Genomic DNA, 18,416 nt, shown 5'->3' with positions numbered 1-18,416 from the left:
ATTCATTTTAATGAACATCATCTTCTCCACATTTTCTGGATGTAACCTCGTACGCCGATTGCTGACAAGGTGAGCGGCGGCACTAAACACTCTTTCGGAGTACACATTTGTGGGAGGGCAACTTAGGTAGAATAAAGCCAGTTTGTGCAAGGGCCTCCAAATTGCCTCTTTTTCCTGCCAGTATAAGTACGGACTGTGTGACGTGCCTACTTGGATGCGGTCACTCATATAATCCTCCACCATTCTATCAATGTTGAGAGAATCATATGCAGTGACAGTGACGACATGTCCGTAATCGTTGTCAGGTCCTTCAGTCCGGACCAGATGTCAGCATCAGCAGTCGCTCCAGACTGCCCTGCATCACCGCCAGCGGGTGGGCTCGGAATTCTGAGCCTTTTCCTCGCACCCCCAGTTGCGGGAGAATGTGAAGGAGGAGATGTTGACAGGTCGCGTTCCGCTTGACTTGACAATTTTGTCACCAGCAGGTCTTTCAACCCCAGCAGACCTGTGTCTGCCGGAAAGAGAGATCCAAGGTAGGCTTTAAATCTAGGATCGAGCACGGTGGCCAAAATGTAGTGCTCTGATTTCAACAGATTGACCACCCGTGAATCCTTGTTAAGCAAATTAAGGGCTGCATCCACAAGTCCCACATGCCTAGCGGAATCGCTCCCTTTTAGCTCCTTCTTCAATGCCTCCAGCTTCTTCTGCAAAAGCCTGATGAGGGGAATGACCTGACTCAGGCTGGCAGTGTCTGAACTGACTTCACGTGTGGCAAGTTCAAAGGGCATCAGAACCTTGCACAACGTTGAAATCATTCTCCACTGCACTTGAGACAGGTGCATTCCATCTCCTATATCGTGCTCAATTGTATAGGCTTGAATGGCCTTTTGCTGCTCCTCCAACCTCTGAAGCATATAGAGGGTTGAATTCCACCTCGTTACCACTTCTTGCTTCAGATGATGGCAGGGCAGGTTCAGTAGTTTTTGGTGGTGCTCCAGTCTTCTGTACGTGGTGCCTGTACGCCGAAAGTGTCCCGCAATTTTTCTGGCCACCGACAGCATCTCTTGCACGCCCCTGTCGTTTTTTAAAAAATTCTGCACCACCAAATTCAAGGTATGTGCAAAACATGGGACGTGCTGGAATTTGCCCATATTTAATGCACACACAATATTGCTGGCGTTGTCCGATGCCACAAATCCACAGGAGAGTCCAATTGGGGTAAGCCATTCCGCGATGATCTTCCTCAGTTGCCGTAAGAGGTTTTCAGCTGTGTGCGTATTCTGGAAAGCGGTGATACAAAGCGTAGCCTGCCTAGGAAAGAGTTGGCGTTTGCGAGATGCTGCTACTGGTGCCGCCGCTGCTGTTCTTGCGGCGGGAGTCCATACATCTACCCAGTGGGCTGTCACAGTCATATAGTCCTGACCCTGCCCTGCTCCACTTGTCCACATGTCCGTGGTTAAGTGGACATTGGGTACAACTGCATTTTTTAGGACACTGGTGAGTCTTTTTCTGACGTCCGTGTACATTCTCGGTATCGCCTGCCTAGAGAAGTGGAACCTAGATGGTATTTGGTAACGGGGGCACACTGCCTCAATAAATTGTCTAGTTCCCTGTGAACTAACGGCGGATACCGGACGCACGTCTAACACCAACATAGTTGTCAAGGACTCAGTTATCCGCTTTGCAGTAGGATGACTGCTGTGATATTTCATCTTCCTCGCAAAGGACTGTTGAACAGTCAATTGCTTACTGGAAGTAGTACAAGTGGGCTTACGACTTCCCCTCTGGGATGACCATCGACTCCCAGCGGCAACAACAGCAGCGCCAGCAGCAGTAGGCGTTACACGCAAGGATGCATCGGAGGAATCCCAGGCAGGAGAGGACTCGTCAGAATTGCCAGTGACATGGCCTGCAGGACTATTGGCATTCCTGGGGAAGGAGGAAATTGACACTGAGGGAGTTGGTGGGGTGGTTTGCGTGAGCTTGGTTACAAGAGGAAGGGATTTACTGGTCAGTGGACTGCTTCCGCTGTCACCCAAAGTTTTTGAACTTGTCACTGACTTATTATGAATGCGCTGCAGGTGACGTATAAGGGAGGATGTTCCGAGGTGGTTAACGTCCTTACCCCTACTTATTACAGCTTGACAAAGGGAACACACGGCTTGACACCTGTTGTCCGCATTTCTGGTGAAATACCTCCACACCGAAGAGCTGATTTTTTTGGTATTTTCACCTGGCATGTCAACGGCCATATTCCTCCCACGGACAACAGGTGTCTCCCCGGGTGCCTGACTTAAACAAACCACCTCACCATCAGAATCCTCCTGGTCAATTTCCTCCCCAGCGCCAGCAACACCCATATCCTCCTCATCCTGGTGTACTTCAACACTGACATCTTCAATCTGACTATCAGGAACTGGACTACGGGTGCTCCTTCCAGCACTTGCAGGGGGCGTGCAAATGGTGGAAGGCGCATGCTCTTCACGTCCAGTGTTGGGAAGGTCAGGCATCGCAACCGACACAATTGGACTCTCCTTGTGGATTTGGGATTTCAAAGAACGCACAGTTCTTTGCGGTGCTTTTGCCAGCTTGAGTCTTTTCATTTTTCTAGCGAGAGGCTGAGTGCTTCCATCCTCATGTGAAGCTGAACCACTAGCCATGAACATAGGCCAGGGCCTCAGCCGTTCCTTGCCACTCCGTGTGGTAAATGGCATATTGGCAAGTTTACGCTTCTCCTCCGACAATTTTATTTTAGGTTTTGGAGTCCTTTTTTTACTGAAATTTGGTGTTTTGGTTTTGACATGCTCTGTACTATGCCATTGGGCATCGGCCTTGGCAGACGACGTTGCTGGCATTTCATCGTCTCGGCCATGACTAGTGGCAGCAGCTTCAGCACGAGGTGGAAGTGGATCTTGATCTTTCCCTAATTTTGGAACCTCAACATTTTTGTTCTCCATATTTTAATAGGCACAACTAAAAGGCACCTCAGGTAAACAATGGAGATGGATGGATTGGATACTAGTATACAATTATGGACGGGCTGCCGAGTGCCGACACAGAGGTAGCCACAGCCGTGAACTACCGCACTGTACTGTGTCTGCTGCTAATATATAGACTGGTTGATAAAGAGATAGTATACTCGTAACTAGTATGTATGTATAAAGAAAGAAAAAAAAACCACGGTTAGGTGGTATATACAATTATGGACGGGCTGCCGAGTGCCGACACAGAGGTAGCCACAGCCGTGAACTACCGCACTGTACTGTGTCTGCTGCTAATATATAGACTGGTTGATAAAGAGATAGTATACTCGTAACTAGTATGTATGTATAAAGAAAGAAAAAAAAACCACGGTTAGGTGGTATATACAATTATGGACGGGCTGCCGAGTGCCGACACAGAGGTAGCCACAGCCGTGAACTACCGCACTGTACTGTGTCTGCTGCTAATATATAGACTGGTTGATAAAGAGATAGTATACTCGTAACTAGTATGTATGTATAAAGAAAGAAAAAAAAAACACGGTTAGGTGGTATATACAATTATGGACGGGCTGCCGAGTGCCGACACAGAGGTAGCCACAGCCGTGAACTACCGCACTGTACTGTGTCTGCTGCTAATATATAGACTGGTTGATAAAGAGATAGTATACTCGTAACTAGTATGTATGTATAAAGAAAGAAAAAAAAACCATGGTTAGGTGGTATATACAATTATGGACGGGCTGCCGAGTGCCGACACAGAGGTAGCCACAGCCGTGAACTACCGCACTGTACTGTGTCTGCTGCTAATATATAGACTGGTTGATAAAGAGATAGTATACTCGTAACTAGTATGTATGTATAAAGAAAGAAAAAAAAAACACGGTTAGGTGGTATATACAATTATGGACGGGCTGCCGAGTGCCGACACAGAGGTAGCCACAGCCGTGAACTACCGCACTGTACTGTGTCTGCTGCTAATATATAGACTGGTTGATAAAGAGATAGTATACTCGTAACTAGTATGTATGTATAAAGAAAGAAAAAAAAACCACGGTTAGGTGGTATATACAATTATGGACGGGCTGCCGAGTGCCGACACAGAGGTAGCCACAGCCGTGAACTACCGCACTGTACTGTGTCTGCTGCTAATATATAGACTGGTTGATAAAGAGATAGTATACTCGTAACTAGTATGTATGTATAAAGAAAGAAAAAAAAACCACGGTTAGGTGGTATATACAATTATGGACGGGCTGCCGAGTGCCGACACAGAGGTAGCCACAGCCGTGAACTACCGCACTGTACTGTGTCTGCTGCTAATATAGACTGGTTGATAAAGAGATAGTATACTCGTAACTAGTATGTATGTATAAAGAAAGAAAAAAAAACCACGGTTAGGTGGTATATACAATTATGGACGGGCTGCCGAGTGCCGACACAGAGGTAGCCACAGCCGTGAACTACCGCACTGTACTGTGTCTGCTGCTAATATATAGACTGGTTGATAAAGAGATAGTATACTCGTAACTAGTATGTATGTATAAAGAAAGAAAAAAAAACCACGGTTAGGTGGTATATACAATTATGGACGGGCTGCCGAGTGCCGACACAGAGGTAGCCACAGCCGTGAACTACCGCACTGTACTGTGTCTGCTGCTAATATAGACTGGTTGATAAAGAGATAGTATACTACTAATATTATATACTGGTGGTCAGGTCACTGGTCACTAGTCACACTGGCAGTGGCACTCCTGCAGCAAAAGTGTGCACTGTTTAATTTTAATATAATATTATGTACTCCTGGCTCCTGCTATAACCTATAACTGGCACTGCAGTAGTGCTCCCCAGTCTCCCCCACAATTATAAGCTGTGTGAGCTGAGCAGTCAGACAGATATATAATATATATATAGATGATGCAGCACACTGGCCTGAGCCTGAGCAGTGCACACAGATATGGTATGTGACTGACTGAGTCACTGTGTGTATCGCTTTTTTCAGGCAGAGAACGGATATATTAAATAAACTGCACTGTGTGTCTGGTGGTCACTCACTATATAATATATTATGTACTCCTGGCTCCTGCTATAACCTATAACTGGCACTGCAGTAGTGCTCCCCAGTCTCCCCCACAATTATAAGCTGTGTGAGCTGAGCAGTCAGACAGATATATATAATATTATATATAGATAATAGATGATGCAGCACACTGGCCTGAGCCTGAGCAGTGCACACAGATATGGTATGTGACTGAGTCACTGTGTGCTGTGTATCGCTTTTTTCAGGCAGAGAACGGATTATAAATAAAACTGGTGGTCACTATCAGCTACCAAAAGTCATATTCCACACTCATAAGATGGACCATCTTCGTGCATCTGTTTAGCCACCTCCAACTTACTGACCAGGAACCCCCAGCACTTTTCCTCGACAACTCTGATACCGTGCGTCTCAATCGCAACAGTGTCTTTGTGAGTACATTCGGCATAACGCATACGCCAGGGAAGTTTTTAGAGATTTTTGAACAAGCGCGGTATAAAAACCCCCCAAAAAAACCACACTTTCATTCGTATCCCTTACACAAAAAATAAATAATGATTAAGATGATAACTTATATTTAAAGGATATTTTAATACTGCGTTGCACTAGCTCTGCAGCACCCACAAAAATTACAGCTCGACACGTGCATGTGTGTCTGTGTCCAGGTCCAACTCAGTTGCCATTAGGTGAAAACACCCTTACTGTACTCAGCCTATGATTCCCTGGCACTTCTCTCCCTGTTCCGCCTCTCCAGTCCCAAGGTGTCACAATTGTGGCATGCAACCAAATCTGCATGTGTACATATGCCTATGAATTCTTGGTGTGCATGGACAGTACAGAAATGCACAGTTTGCACCAGTAAAACGAAGGTAAGTGTACCGCTACATGAAACCTATAGTGTCTTCAGAAGGGTTAGGAGATACTGTAGCAGTCACGGGCCATCAGCTTTCAATTCCAGGGCCCTGTCAATCTCTTTGGCAACATGACTAGTGCGGAAGACCTATAAGGACTGTTATTGGATATAAAACTTCTTCATGAAGATTCCTTTCAGAGAATTCATACTTTATGGCCAAAAACTGTGTGTTGCCTACATCATAGTTTCATTCTGCTGACTAGACTTGGCTCAAATTACAGGCACAATGTTGTACCATTATGTTAGGCCCAGTCCATTAAGAAAATAAGAATTTACTCACCGGTAATTCTATTTCTCGTAGTCCGTAGTGGATGCTGGGTACTCCGTAAGGACCATGGGGAATAGACGGGCTCCGCAGGAGACTGGGCACTCTAAGAAAGATTAGGTACTATATCTGGTGTGCACTGGCTCCTCCCTCTATGCCCCTCCTCCAGACCTCAGTTAAGGAAACTGTGCCCGGAAGAGCAGACATTACTAGGAAAGGATTTGGAATCCAGGTTAAGACTCATACCAGCCACACCAATCACACCGTATAACTTGTGATAACCTTACCCAGTTAACAGTATGAATAACAACTGAGCCTCATGTAATAGATGGCTCATAACAATAACCCTTTATTTAAGATAACTATATACACGTATTGCAGAAAGTCCGCACTTGGAACGGGCTCCCAGCATCCACTACGGACTACGAGAAATAGAATTACCGGTGAGTAAAATCTTATTTTCTCTGACGTCCTAGTGGATGCTGGGTACTCCGTAAGGACCATGGGGATTATACCAAAGCTCCCAAACGTGCGGGAGAGTGCGGATGACTCTGCAGCACCGAATGAGCAAACTCAAGGTCCTCCTCAGCCAGGGTATCAAACTCGTAGAATTTTGCAAAAGTGTTTGAACCCGACCAAGTAGCAGCTCGGCAAAGTTGTAAAGCCGAGACCCCTCGGGCAGCCGCCCAAGAAGAGCTCACCTTCCTTGTGGAATGGGCTTTCACTGATTTAGGATGCGGCAGTCCAGCCGCAGAATGCGCAAACTGAATCGTGCTACAGATCCAGCGAGCAATAGTCTGCTTTGAAGCAGGAGCACCCAGCTTGTTGGGCGCATACAGGATAAATAGCGAGTCAGTTTTTCTGACTCTAGCCGTCCTGGAAACATAGATTTTCAGGGCCCGGACTACGTCCAGCAACTTGGAATCCTCCAAGTCCCTAGTAGCCGCAGGCACCACAATAGGTTGGTTCAAATGAAACGATGATACCACCTTAGGGAGAAATTGGGGACGAGTCCTCAATTTTGCCCTTTCCATATGGAAGATCAGATATGGGCTTTTACATGACAAAGCCGCCAATTCTGACACACGCCTAGTCCAAGCTAAGGCCAAAAGCATAACCACTTTCCACGTGAGATATTTTAACTCCACGGTCTTAAGTGGCTCAAACCAGTGGGATTTTAGAAATCCAACACAACGTTAAGATCCCAAGGTGCCACTGGATGCACAAAAGGGGCTGAATATGCAGCACCCCTGTAACAACGTCCGAATTTCAGGCAGTGAAGCCAGTTCTTTTTGAGAGAAAAAGGGATAGGGCCGAAATCTTGGCCTTTATGGATCCTAATTTTAGGCCCATAGTCACTCCTGACTGTAGGAAGTGCAGGAATCGACCCCGCTGGAATTCCTCTGTAGGGCCTGCTTCCCGGCCACACACCAAGCAACCTATTTTCGCCATATACAGTGAAAAAGTCTTGCTGTCACGTCTTTCCTAGCCTTTATCAGCGTAGGAATAACTGCATCTGGAATGCCCTTTTCCGCTAGGATCCGGCGTTCAACCGCCATGCCGTCCAACGCAGCCGCGGTAAGTCTTGGAACAGACAGGGCCCCTGTTGCAACATGTCCTGTCTGAGAGGCAGAGGCCATGGGTCCTCTGAGAGCATTTCTTGCAGTTCCGGGTACCGAGTCCTTCTTGGCCAATCCGGAGCAAAGAATGTTGTTCACACTCCTCCTTTTATTACAATTCTCAGCCCTTGGGTCTGAGAGGAAGAGGAGGGAATACATAGACCGACTGGAACACCCACGGTGTTACTAGTGCGACCACAGCTATCGCCTGAGAGTCCCTTGACCCAGCGTAAAACCTTTTTTATCTTTTTATTGAGGTGGGACGCCATCTAGTCCACCTGAGGCAGTTCCCATCAATTTGCAAAACTGCGTGAAGACTTCCCGATGAAGTCACCACTTTCCCGGGTGGAGGTCGTGCCTGCTGAGGAAGTCTGCTTCCCAGTTGTCCACTCCCAGAATGAACACTGCTGACTTGATTCTCCGCCCAGCGAAGAATTCTGGTGGCTTCTACCCTCGCCACCCTGCTCCTTGTGCCGCCTTGGCGGTTTACATGAGCCCCTGCGGTCTGACTGGATCAGAACCGGTTGGTCGCGAAGCAGGAACTCAGCTTGACTTAGGGCGTTGTATATGGCCCTTAGTTCCAGGATATTGATGTGAAGGCAAGTCTATTGGCTTGACCACAAACCTTGGAATTTTCTTCCCTGTGTAACTGCCCCCCACCCTCGGAGGCTTGCATCCGTGGTCACCAGGATCCAGTCCTGAATGCCGAATCTGCGACCCTCGAGAAGGTGAGCACTCTGCAGCCACCACAGGAGAGACACCCTGGCCCTGGGGGATAGGGTGATTAACCGATGCCTCTGAAGAGGTGATCCGGACCACTTGTCCAGTAAGTCCCATTGGAAGGTCCTCGCATGGAACCTGCCTAAGGGGATGGCCTCGTATGATGTCACCATCCTTCCCAGGACTCGAGTGCAGTGATGCACTGACACCTGTTTTGGTTTTAATAGATTCCTGACCAGTGTCATGAGCTCCTGAGCTCTCTCTATCGGGAGATAAACCCTTTTTTGGTCTGTGTCTAGGATCGTGCCTAGGAGAGGCAGATGAGCTGTAGGAACCAACTGCGACTTTGGAATATATAGAATCCAGCCTTGTTGCCGTTACACTTCCATAGAAAGTGATACGCTGTTCAGCAACTGCTCTCTTGATCTCGCTTTTATGAAGAGATCGTCCAAGTACGTGATAATAGTGACACCTTGCTTCCGCAGGAGCACAATCATATCCGCCATTACCATGGTGAATATTCTCGGGGCCGTGGAGAGACCAAACGGCAACATCTGAAATTGGTAATGACAATCCCGTACCGCAATTCTGAGGTACGCCTGATGAGGTGGATAAATGGGGACATGAAGGTATGCATCCCTTATGTCCCGATTCACGATAAAGTCTCCCCCTTTTCAGGCTTGCAATGACCGCTCTTAGCGATTCCATCTTGAACTTGAACCTTTTCAGGTATATGTTCAGGGATTTTAATTCAATATGGGTCTAACCGAACCGTCTGGTTTCGGGATTATAACATGGTCGAATAATAACACCATCTTGTTGAAGGTGGGGACCCTTGACCACCACCTGTTGAAGATACAATTTACGAATTGCAGTTAACACTGGCTCCCTCTCTTGGGGGGAAGCCCGCCGGGTCCTCGGTGAGGGGGCATCTTCTCCCAGTCCAGCCTGTATCCCTGCGACACAATTTCTATTGCCCAGGGATCTAACAGGGAGTGAACCCACTTGTGGCTGAACTTACGAAGGCGTGTCCCCACCGGGCCTAGCTCCGCCTGTGGAGCCCCAGCGACATGCGGTGGATTTTTGTAGAGGCCGGGGAGGACTTCTGTTCCTGGGGACTAGCTGTGTTGTACAGCTTCTTTCCTCTGCCCCCGGCTCTGACAAGAAAGGACGCACCTCAGACTTTCTTGTTTCTTTATTCGAAAAGCTGCATTTAATAATGTCGTGCTTTCCCAGGCTGTGCAGGAATATAGGGTAAACTAGCAGAATTACCAACTATAGCTGTGGAGACCAGGCCCGAGAACCTTTCTCCACACAATCCTCAGCCTTCCATATGCCTCTTAAGTCGGCATCATCTGTCCAATGTATATTCTACAGGACACGTCAAGCAGAAATCGACATAGCTTTTGACTCTAGGACCCAGTATACTCATGTCCCTTTGGGCATGCTTTATAATTATATATCTATCACTTAAGACAGCATCTTAAAATATTTATATGCATACTAGGGTCTCAATCTCTGCTGATAAGGTACCTGTCCACGCTGCCACAGCGCTATAACCCCATGCCGACACAATCGCCGGTCTGGGTAGTATACTAGAATGTGCACACTATCTGCAGGATCCCTGAGAATAGCTAGCGCAAACAGGACACCCAAGGGGAAGATTCTCAACACATCCTGGCCCTAGTGGGGAAAGGATACAGCCTGAGAATTCTCTTGTGGGAAGCTGCCGTCTCTTGTCTGGAGATTCCCGCTCTTTTTCCTCATGAGAGGAGGGAAATTTACCTCAGCATTCTTCCCCTTAACATGTGTACTCTCGCGTCCGGGACAGATGAGTCATCAGTGATATGCAAATCATCTTTTATTCCAATAATCATATATTGAATATCTTTTAGCCCTCTTGGCTGTAACTTTGCATTATCTTAGTCGACAGTGGAGTTAAACTCCGTGTCGATACCAGTGTTTGTTATTTTGGATAGTGAGCATAGAGAGACTCTGAAGGACTCTGTGACATAGGGACAGACCAGGGTAGATTTCCTTTCTGTTCCCGAACCTTTTGTGCAATAATTTTACCTCAGCACTTACACATATCCAAACAGGTGTCGGCGTTGTCGACGGAGACACCCTCCCACACACATATCCGCTCTATCACCTCCTTAGAGGAGCCTTTTACCTCAGACATGTCGACACACGCGTACCGACACACCACACACACAGGGGATGCTCTATTTGAAGACAGTTCCCCCACCAGGCCCTTTGGAGAGACAGAGAGAGAGTATGCCAGCACACACCACAGCGCTATATAATACAGGGATGTACACTATACTGAGTGATTTTTCCCCTATAGCAGCCTATATACACAGTTTTGCGCCTAAATTTATGTGCCCCCCCCTCTCTTTTTTACCCTTTGTGTACCAGGATACTGCAGGGGAGAGCCTGGGGAGCTTCCTTCCAGCTGAGCTGTGAAGAGAAAATGGCGCCGGTGTGCTGAGGAAGAAGGCCCGGCCCCCTCAGCGGCGGGCTTCTGTCCTTTTATGTACTTTAATGGCGGGGGTTTTTACACATATACAGTACTAGACTGTATTATGTGTGTTTTTATTGCCAAAAGGTAATCTAATTGCTGCCCAGGGCGCCCCCCCCCCCCCCCCCCAGCGCCCTGCACCCATCAGTGACCGGAGTGTGTGGTGTGCTAAGGGAGCAATGGCGCACAGCTGCAGTGCTGTGCGCTACCTTAATGAAGACTGGAGTCTTCAGCCGCCGATTTTCAACTTCTCTTCGGTTCTTCTGGCTCTGCAAGGGGGACGGCGGCGCGGCTCCGGGACCGGACGACCGAGGACCGGGCCTGTGTTCGATCCCTCTGGAGCTAATGGTGTCCAGTAGCCTTAGAAGCCCAAGCTAGCTGCAAGCAGGTAGGTTCGCTTCTCTCCCCTCTGTCCCACGTAGCAGTGAGTCTGTTGCCAGCAGATCTCACTGAAAATAAAAAACCTAACAAATACTTTCTTTTCTAGGAAGCTCAGGAGAGCCCCTAGGGTGCATCCAGCTCTGGCCGGGCACAGATTCTAACTGAGGTCTGGAGGAGGGGCATAGAGGGAGGAGCCAGTGCACACCAGATATAGTACCTAATCTTTCTTAGAGTGCCCAGTTTCCTACGGAGCCCGTCTATTCCCCATGGTCCTTACGGAGTACCCAGCATCCACTAGGACGTCAGAGAAAGGACGGTTCCCACGGCAAAATCAGATGTATCATCTTCAACCACAAATGGCAGTTCTGGATTAGGATGGATGAGAATATGAGCAGAGGTAGCAGGTTTTCAGGTAAACTAAAAGACCAGTTAACAATCTTATTAAGTTGGGTGATAAGAACAATAGTTAAGCAAAGTTATTAATAAATGTGTGGCATGGTAGGAAAGTGATTAGCATTACTGGCTCCCTACGTAGGTCATTGCACTACCTGAATGGATTTGTATGTTCTTGCCATGTTTGAGAGGGCTTCCTCCATGTAGTCCAGTTTCCTCCTACAGTCCAATGACTAATGTTGCTGGAGGTGCTCTGAAGCAAGATTTCCTTACTTCTGAGGTTCTTGAAGATAGTCAGAAAATACCAGGATGTCTTCAAAATGGGCCACTACAAACTGCTCCAAACAGTCCATTAAAGCAGTGGTTCCCCAACTCTGTCAACAAGGAGCACTAACAGTTCCTGTTTTCCAGGTCAACCAGCTGGTGCATTGTGCACCACCAACTGTCACATTTTAAAAATGCACAGGTGACATGCAAAAACACAAACTTTTCGTGAGGACTGGGGAATCTATGTACTTAGCCTTGGAGAGAGATGAATTGGATGGAGATAAAGTACCAACCAACCAACCAACCAGCTCCAGTCATTTTTCAAACACAGCCTGTAACAGATTGGCTGGTACTTTACTTCTGTCCACTTTTACTCTCTTGAAGGATTACTACATAGAACCCTGAGGGGTCTATTTACTAAGCCTTGGACAGAGATAAAGAGGACGGAGATAAAGTCCCAGCCAACCAGCTCCTAACTGCCATGTTACAGGCTGTGTTTGAACAATGATGCCTTTGAGAAAGTCACATGTGTTTGTGACGAAACACGTTAGAACTCCAACCCCTTGAGCATGACATGTTTTTTCCTTACCATGGGCCACATCGTTACTGATGGCTAGACTGCAGCAAGCCGCTGTTATAGCAGACCCAACAAGATCCAGACACAGGTCCTCACGAGCCGGACACTTATCCAGCCACCTGTATATTGGAATTTATACGGCCATGGCACCCGCAATTAACAGTGGGAGAGGTCCCACTACAGCAAGACGCTGCTACAGCAGTCTAACAGGACCAGGACATAAGTCTCAGTGAGCCGGATATAACAAGCCAGGAACGTGTGGATATCCTTGCAAAGGCTATTAAGCAATCCAGGCTGTTAATTGGTATTCAGATAAATCTTGGTTTTAATGTAGCCAATGTACCTGATTGACACGAGGGAAACTAAATTTCCAATTGTAACAGCCAGAAGCTTAAACCTCCTAGTGATAATTTGTGGACCCTTTATTCAAAAGTAAAACCTTCATTACCTTTAATACCAAGAAATAATGACACGGAGACTGGAATTTGGCAGAAAATTGTTAGCTATTTATTGTACCCTAACCATTAGTAAACCTGTAAATTGGAAAATTTATTTAACATGCCGATTCAGCCGGCATATGGTGGCAGAAAAAAGAACGGCTCTATTAAACTGACGCTAACCTTAAAACGTTAAAATTCAAAACTATCCTAATTTAAATACAAACTATAAAATCGGTAATAGGTGCCCAACTCAACCCCCACGGTGACTACCCACCCTGATGGGTGATGTCGCTGCCCCCGGACGGGTGGTCGAGCGGCCTTAAAAGTCAATGGAGGTGAGTGCACCTAAACCACACCAAACTGTAAATCACTACAGCTAACCAGACAAACTACAACCTGCCGTTCTTTTCCGCCAACAAATAGCCAACGATAACACCAGACTAACAATTCAAAGCCAAGGCACTCCGTGCCAGAACCTCTACCAAACAGGGTGGGAGGGCGGGAAGGCAATTCAGCAGCAAGAGAGACCGAGCTGGCCTAGCATTCCCTATATATATTAACCCTCCCCCTTTTTCTATGGGCTGTACTTTCCTCACAGCTAGGTCCACCCCTCCCAGGATGTTTAACTCTCTCCATTCCCATGCAGTCATTTCGCTCTCCTAAACCTCCTAGTGATAATTTGTGGACCCTTTATTCAAAAGTAAAACCTTCATTACCTTTAATACCAAGAAATAATGACATGGAGACTTGAATTTGGCAGAAAATTGTTAGCTATTTATTGTACCCTAACCATTAGTAAACCTGTAAATTGGAAAATTTATTTAACATGCCGATTCAGCCGGCATATGGTGGCAGAAAAAAGAACGGCTCTATTAAACTGACGCTAACCTTAAAACGTTAAAATTCAAAACTATCCTAATTTAAATACAAACTATAAAATCGGTAATAGGTGCCCAACTCAACCCCCACGGTGACTACCCACCCTGATGGGTGATGTCGCTGCCCCCGGACGGGTGGTCGAGCGGCCTTAAAAGTCAATGGAGGTGAGTGCACCTAAACCACACCAAACTGTAAATCACTACAGCTAACCAGACAAACTACAACCTGCCGTTCTTTTCCGCCAACAACGAAAGACTCCTCCCCAGAGTCTTCGCACCGCCACCATAACCTCAACCTAACTCCTGCAACACAAGAAACAGATCCTCCAGGAAAAGCATCATCCCCTCATTGGACAGATGCACACCATCAGGCCGAAAAAGGTGACTGTCTCGAAACCGAATCCTAGGGTGGCGAACCACTTTGCCTCCGTGGGACAACACCCACTTCGCCACCGCCCCATTCACCTTCTGCCTGGCCTCATCAATCAGGCGACCGTCCGCCACACCTCGCCAACTCAACCTTGGCACCATCATTGAGAACACCAAGACACAATTGGTCCATGCTGCGGCCACACAGGCCAGATCCTTCATCATGGCCCACCGCAGATCCAAAGATGTCCTCTTCCCCAGGTCGTTGCCACCTAAATGGACAACCAGTACCCTAGGGACTCCATGCTCGCTGGCCTGACTGACTAATCTACTCTTCAGATCTTTCCACATCATTCCCCGCCAACCAAGCCAACGAACGCCATGAGCCCTAGGAAACATCTGCGCCCCCTCCGAGGCCAAAAACCTGGCTGCCCAGTATACATAAGAGTGGCCAACCACCCAGACTGCCAAATCATCGTCTACCCAACCTAAAGAGAAGGAAAAGGGGTAAAAATTCGGTTAATAAAAGTCTAAAACAGAGTTTAGTAAATGCATTAACCTGAAGGATCTGCCAAAAGAAAAATTGGATTTTCGTGTCTTGCAGACGTAACGGCCTAGCCGATCTGCACAAGCTTCCGGCCAATTTGAAGCAGAACATAAACACACAATGGGAAAATCAAAATTAAATTAAGAAAATAAACGGGGGGGGGGGGGAGGGGGGGTATAAAATGGGAAAAACATGTAAGAACTCAGCTGGAGGTGAAAGCGTAAAAACCTGCTGAGGGACTTTGATTAGAACTGATCAGCCGAATTGTAGATTAGAATTCAGTCCGTCAAAAAATCGCAAAAGAACTCCAGACCCCCGCTGCCAGCAGCGGCGAGTAGCTAATCCCTGAGTAGGATAAACAGGGGAGACAAACCGATACACCACACAAGGACGTACTGAACTTTACGACAGGACTCATACAACTACAAATAAACAAAACCATATTCAAGCAAACAACTCATGCGACGGGGCGAATATATCGTCTGTAACTCGACGACTTCCATCGCCCCACCGCCTGGATTTCAGCCACGGAAAACCCTGCCGACGCAGCCGACGTCGCAGCCCCGATTCGGAAGGAATGCGTCCCGAAAGCAGCGGGTGGAAGGCCCAAGCTCGCCAGACAGCGACCCAGCATCCAACGAAACTGATATTTCGTCACTGGCAGACCGTCATAATGCAGCAACCACGACCCCCGACCATCGGGCCGTACTGCCGCATACTGAACTGCCAACCTCACTGGGCAAATGCTCTCCTCCAGTGCCGAAACCAAGGTGACCCATGCCCTCTACCTACTTGGTCCGTCTTAGAGCGACGCAATCTGCACAGCAAGGACCTCTCACCCACCACCACGTCCTCGAGAAGCATGCGCGAATCTGCTCGCGTAGAAGGCGCCACCAGCTCCGACACCCGAAAGGCACCGTGATAAGCCATTGAGAACGCCAAACGGAACAGCAGCGACTCAAAAATGGACGACGCGATACTGCCAACCGCCATGATGACAGCCGGAAGCAAGGCCGCATCAATGGGCCGCCTCCTATCAGGCGGCGTCGGCGCCACGCGCGCCCACCCTTTCATCGCCTTAAGCAGAATCCCGCTCTTTGTCACGTCAGGGACACCCTTGATTTTGTTAAAGAACGAAATACCAGCCAAGTACCGGGATACCACCGCTCTGGACCTACCCGTAACAAACAGCTGCCAAATAAAAGAAAGCATCAGCCGATGCCCGCTCTTACCTTGTTGACTTCGTCCTTGGACAAACTCCTCCCACTCGCTCCAAGCTTGTCCGTAAGCCTTGAGCGTGTTCGGAGCGACTGATCGCATCGCTAGACCCTCCAGTCCGGCCCGATCACCTGCCAGACATAACCGGGACATTGAAAACCTTGCTCATCGGCCTCGGGTGCCAACAAACAAAACCTCTCCCATTGACCTCGTGACAACGCGTCGGCAATACCATTCTCCAGCCCAGGCACATGCTGCGCACGGAACCACACATTCCTATGCAAGCATGTCAACAGCAACTGCCCCAGCACCCGCAGGACCACCAGCGATTTTGCCCTCTGGTTATTTATCGCATGCACCACGCCCAGATTGTCACATCTAAACAAGATGCTGCGATGCGCCAGACGATCGCCCCAAACCTCCAGCGCCACCATAATGGGGAAAAGCTCCAGCAGAAAAAGGTCCTTAGTGAAACCCTCGCGATGCCATTCCGCCGGCCACGAGGCCGCGCACCAAGATCCCTCCAGATAGCAACCGAACCCAGAGGAACCCGCCGCGTCTGTAAACAGCTGCAGCCCAGCGCTGTCGACTGTTGGGGCCTGCCATATACACACTCCGTTGAAGTCCTCCAGGAACGAGGCCCAAACGGCCAAATCCCTCTTAATCTCGGTGTTATGATTCCAGTACTCCTGACCGGAGGAGATCTTATGACAATGGCCAGAGTACTGGAAGGGAATGCTGGTTACGGGAGCAGGAAAGACTAGTTGCCCCTGGCGCCCTAACTCTATTGTCTCACCCGTGCTATCGGAAATCCCTTGCGAGACTATGGTTTCTTGAGCCCCTGGCAGCCACGTTTGAAAGGCGGATTATGTCTGCCCAACTCCGGTGCCCCCCGGTCTTAGTGAGAGACAAAGGGAAATCCGAGGCAGGATGATGACAAGAGGACCTCTGACTAACAACAGGCCAAGGGCAACAAGCTAACTAACCAAACCTGAAGTATGTGCGGAAAAACCGCCAGGTAAAAGGACAACCAAAATCCACTAGTCCATAACTCCTACCCAGCACCGCTGGATACCAGAGTGGATCTGTGGGAGCGGAATCCTCCGCAAAATGCTCCGAACACAAATAATAAGTAATAAATAATAAAGCGGCCAAGCCGCAACACACGGCAACGCCGCGACTCACGAACACCACTGGATGTTTAAACGGTGCTCGGTCAGGACTCCAGGAACAAGATGACGACTTCCGAGTGCAGGACAACTGAGGACTGGAACGACCGGATACAGCAAGACTGGAAACACTCTCAGCAAACAGAGACAGCATGCAGGAAGCTATTACCGGCGTCTGTGTGAGGCACTGCAAGAGCATATAAACTGAAGCCCTCCTATCAACTGCTGACAGGGCTAATTGCGTGGATGCCGTGCAGCTGCCTTGCTGCACGGCCAGGAAACAGTTGCCCTACTTAATTTAAATGGACCCAGCAACGGGGAACGCGGTCCGCCAGTGGCGTCCCCGTTGCTAGGGTCCGTGCGGCTCCGTGCGCCCGGCGTCTAGCGTTGCCAGGGAGCCGGCGGCTGTACGTGTACGGCGTCCCTGGTTGCTAGGCGCCGGGCCGCACCGACGAGCGGACCCCGGCGCCTAACAGTACCCCCCCCTTGAGGAGGGGTCAAGGAACCCCTAAAGCCAGGTTTCTGAGGAAATTCCCGAAAAAATGCCCTCTTGAGCCTCGGGGCATGGAGATCCTTATCCAGGACCCAAGACCTTTCCTCTGGACCATAGCCTCTCCAGTGCACCAGAAAATAAAGCCGACCCCGGGACAATTTGGAATCGAGAACCTTCTCCACCAAGAACTCCTGTTGTCCCTGTACATCTACTGGAGATTTCCCCTGAGAGATCTTCCGAGGAAATCTACTGGAAGAAACGTATGGTTTCAACAGGGAACAATGGAACGTATTTCCGATCCGGAGAGCTCTTGGTAAACGTAACCGGAAAGCAACTTGGTTGATTTTTTTAATAATATGAAATGGTCCAATAAATTTGGGGCCCAATCTAGCTGAGGATTGTCGAAGTCTAATGTTACGAGTCGACAACCATACCCTATCTCCCACCTTAAAAGTGCAAGGACGTTGGAGCCTGTCAGAAAATTTTTTCTCTCGAAAGGCCGCTTTTCTGAGAGCAAGGTGCACTTTTTTCCAAATGACTCTGAGATGAGAGGTTAAGGTTAGCGAGGAAACTGAAGAATGTTGAAAAAAAAAATTAGCTCTGGGGTGAAAACCAAAAACTGAAAAG

Source organism: Pseudophryne corroboree, chromosome 9 (assembly GCF_028390025.1).
Source record: "Pseudophryne corroboree isolate aPseCor3 chromosome 9, aPseCor3.hap2, whole genome shotgun sequence".
In the NCBI taxonomy this organism is placed as follows: Eukaryota; Metazoa; Chordata; class Amphibia; order Anura; family Myobatrachidae; genus Pseudophryne; species Pseudophryne corroboree.
The sequence above is the reverse complement of the archived record's forward strand: the minus strand, read 5'-3'. Positions refer to the sequence as shown.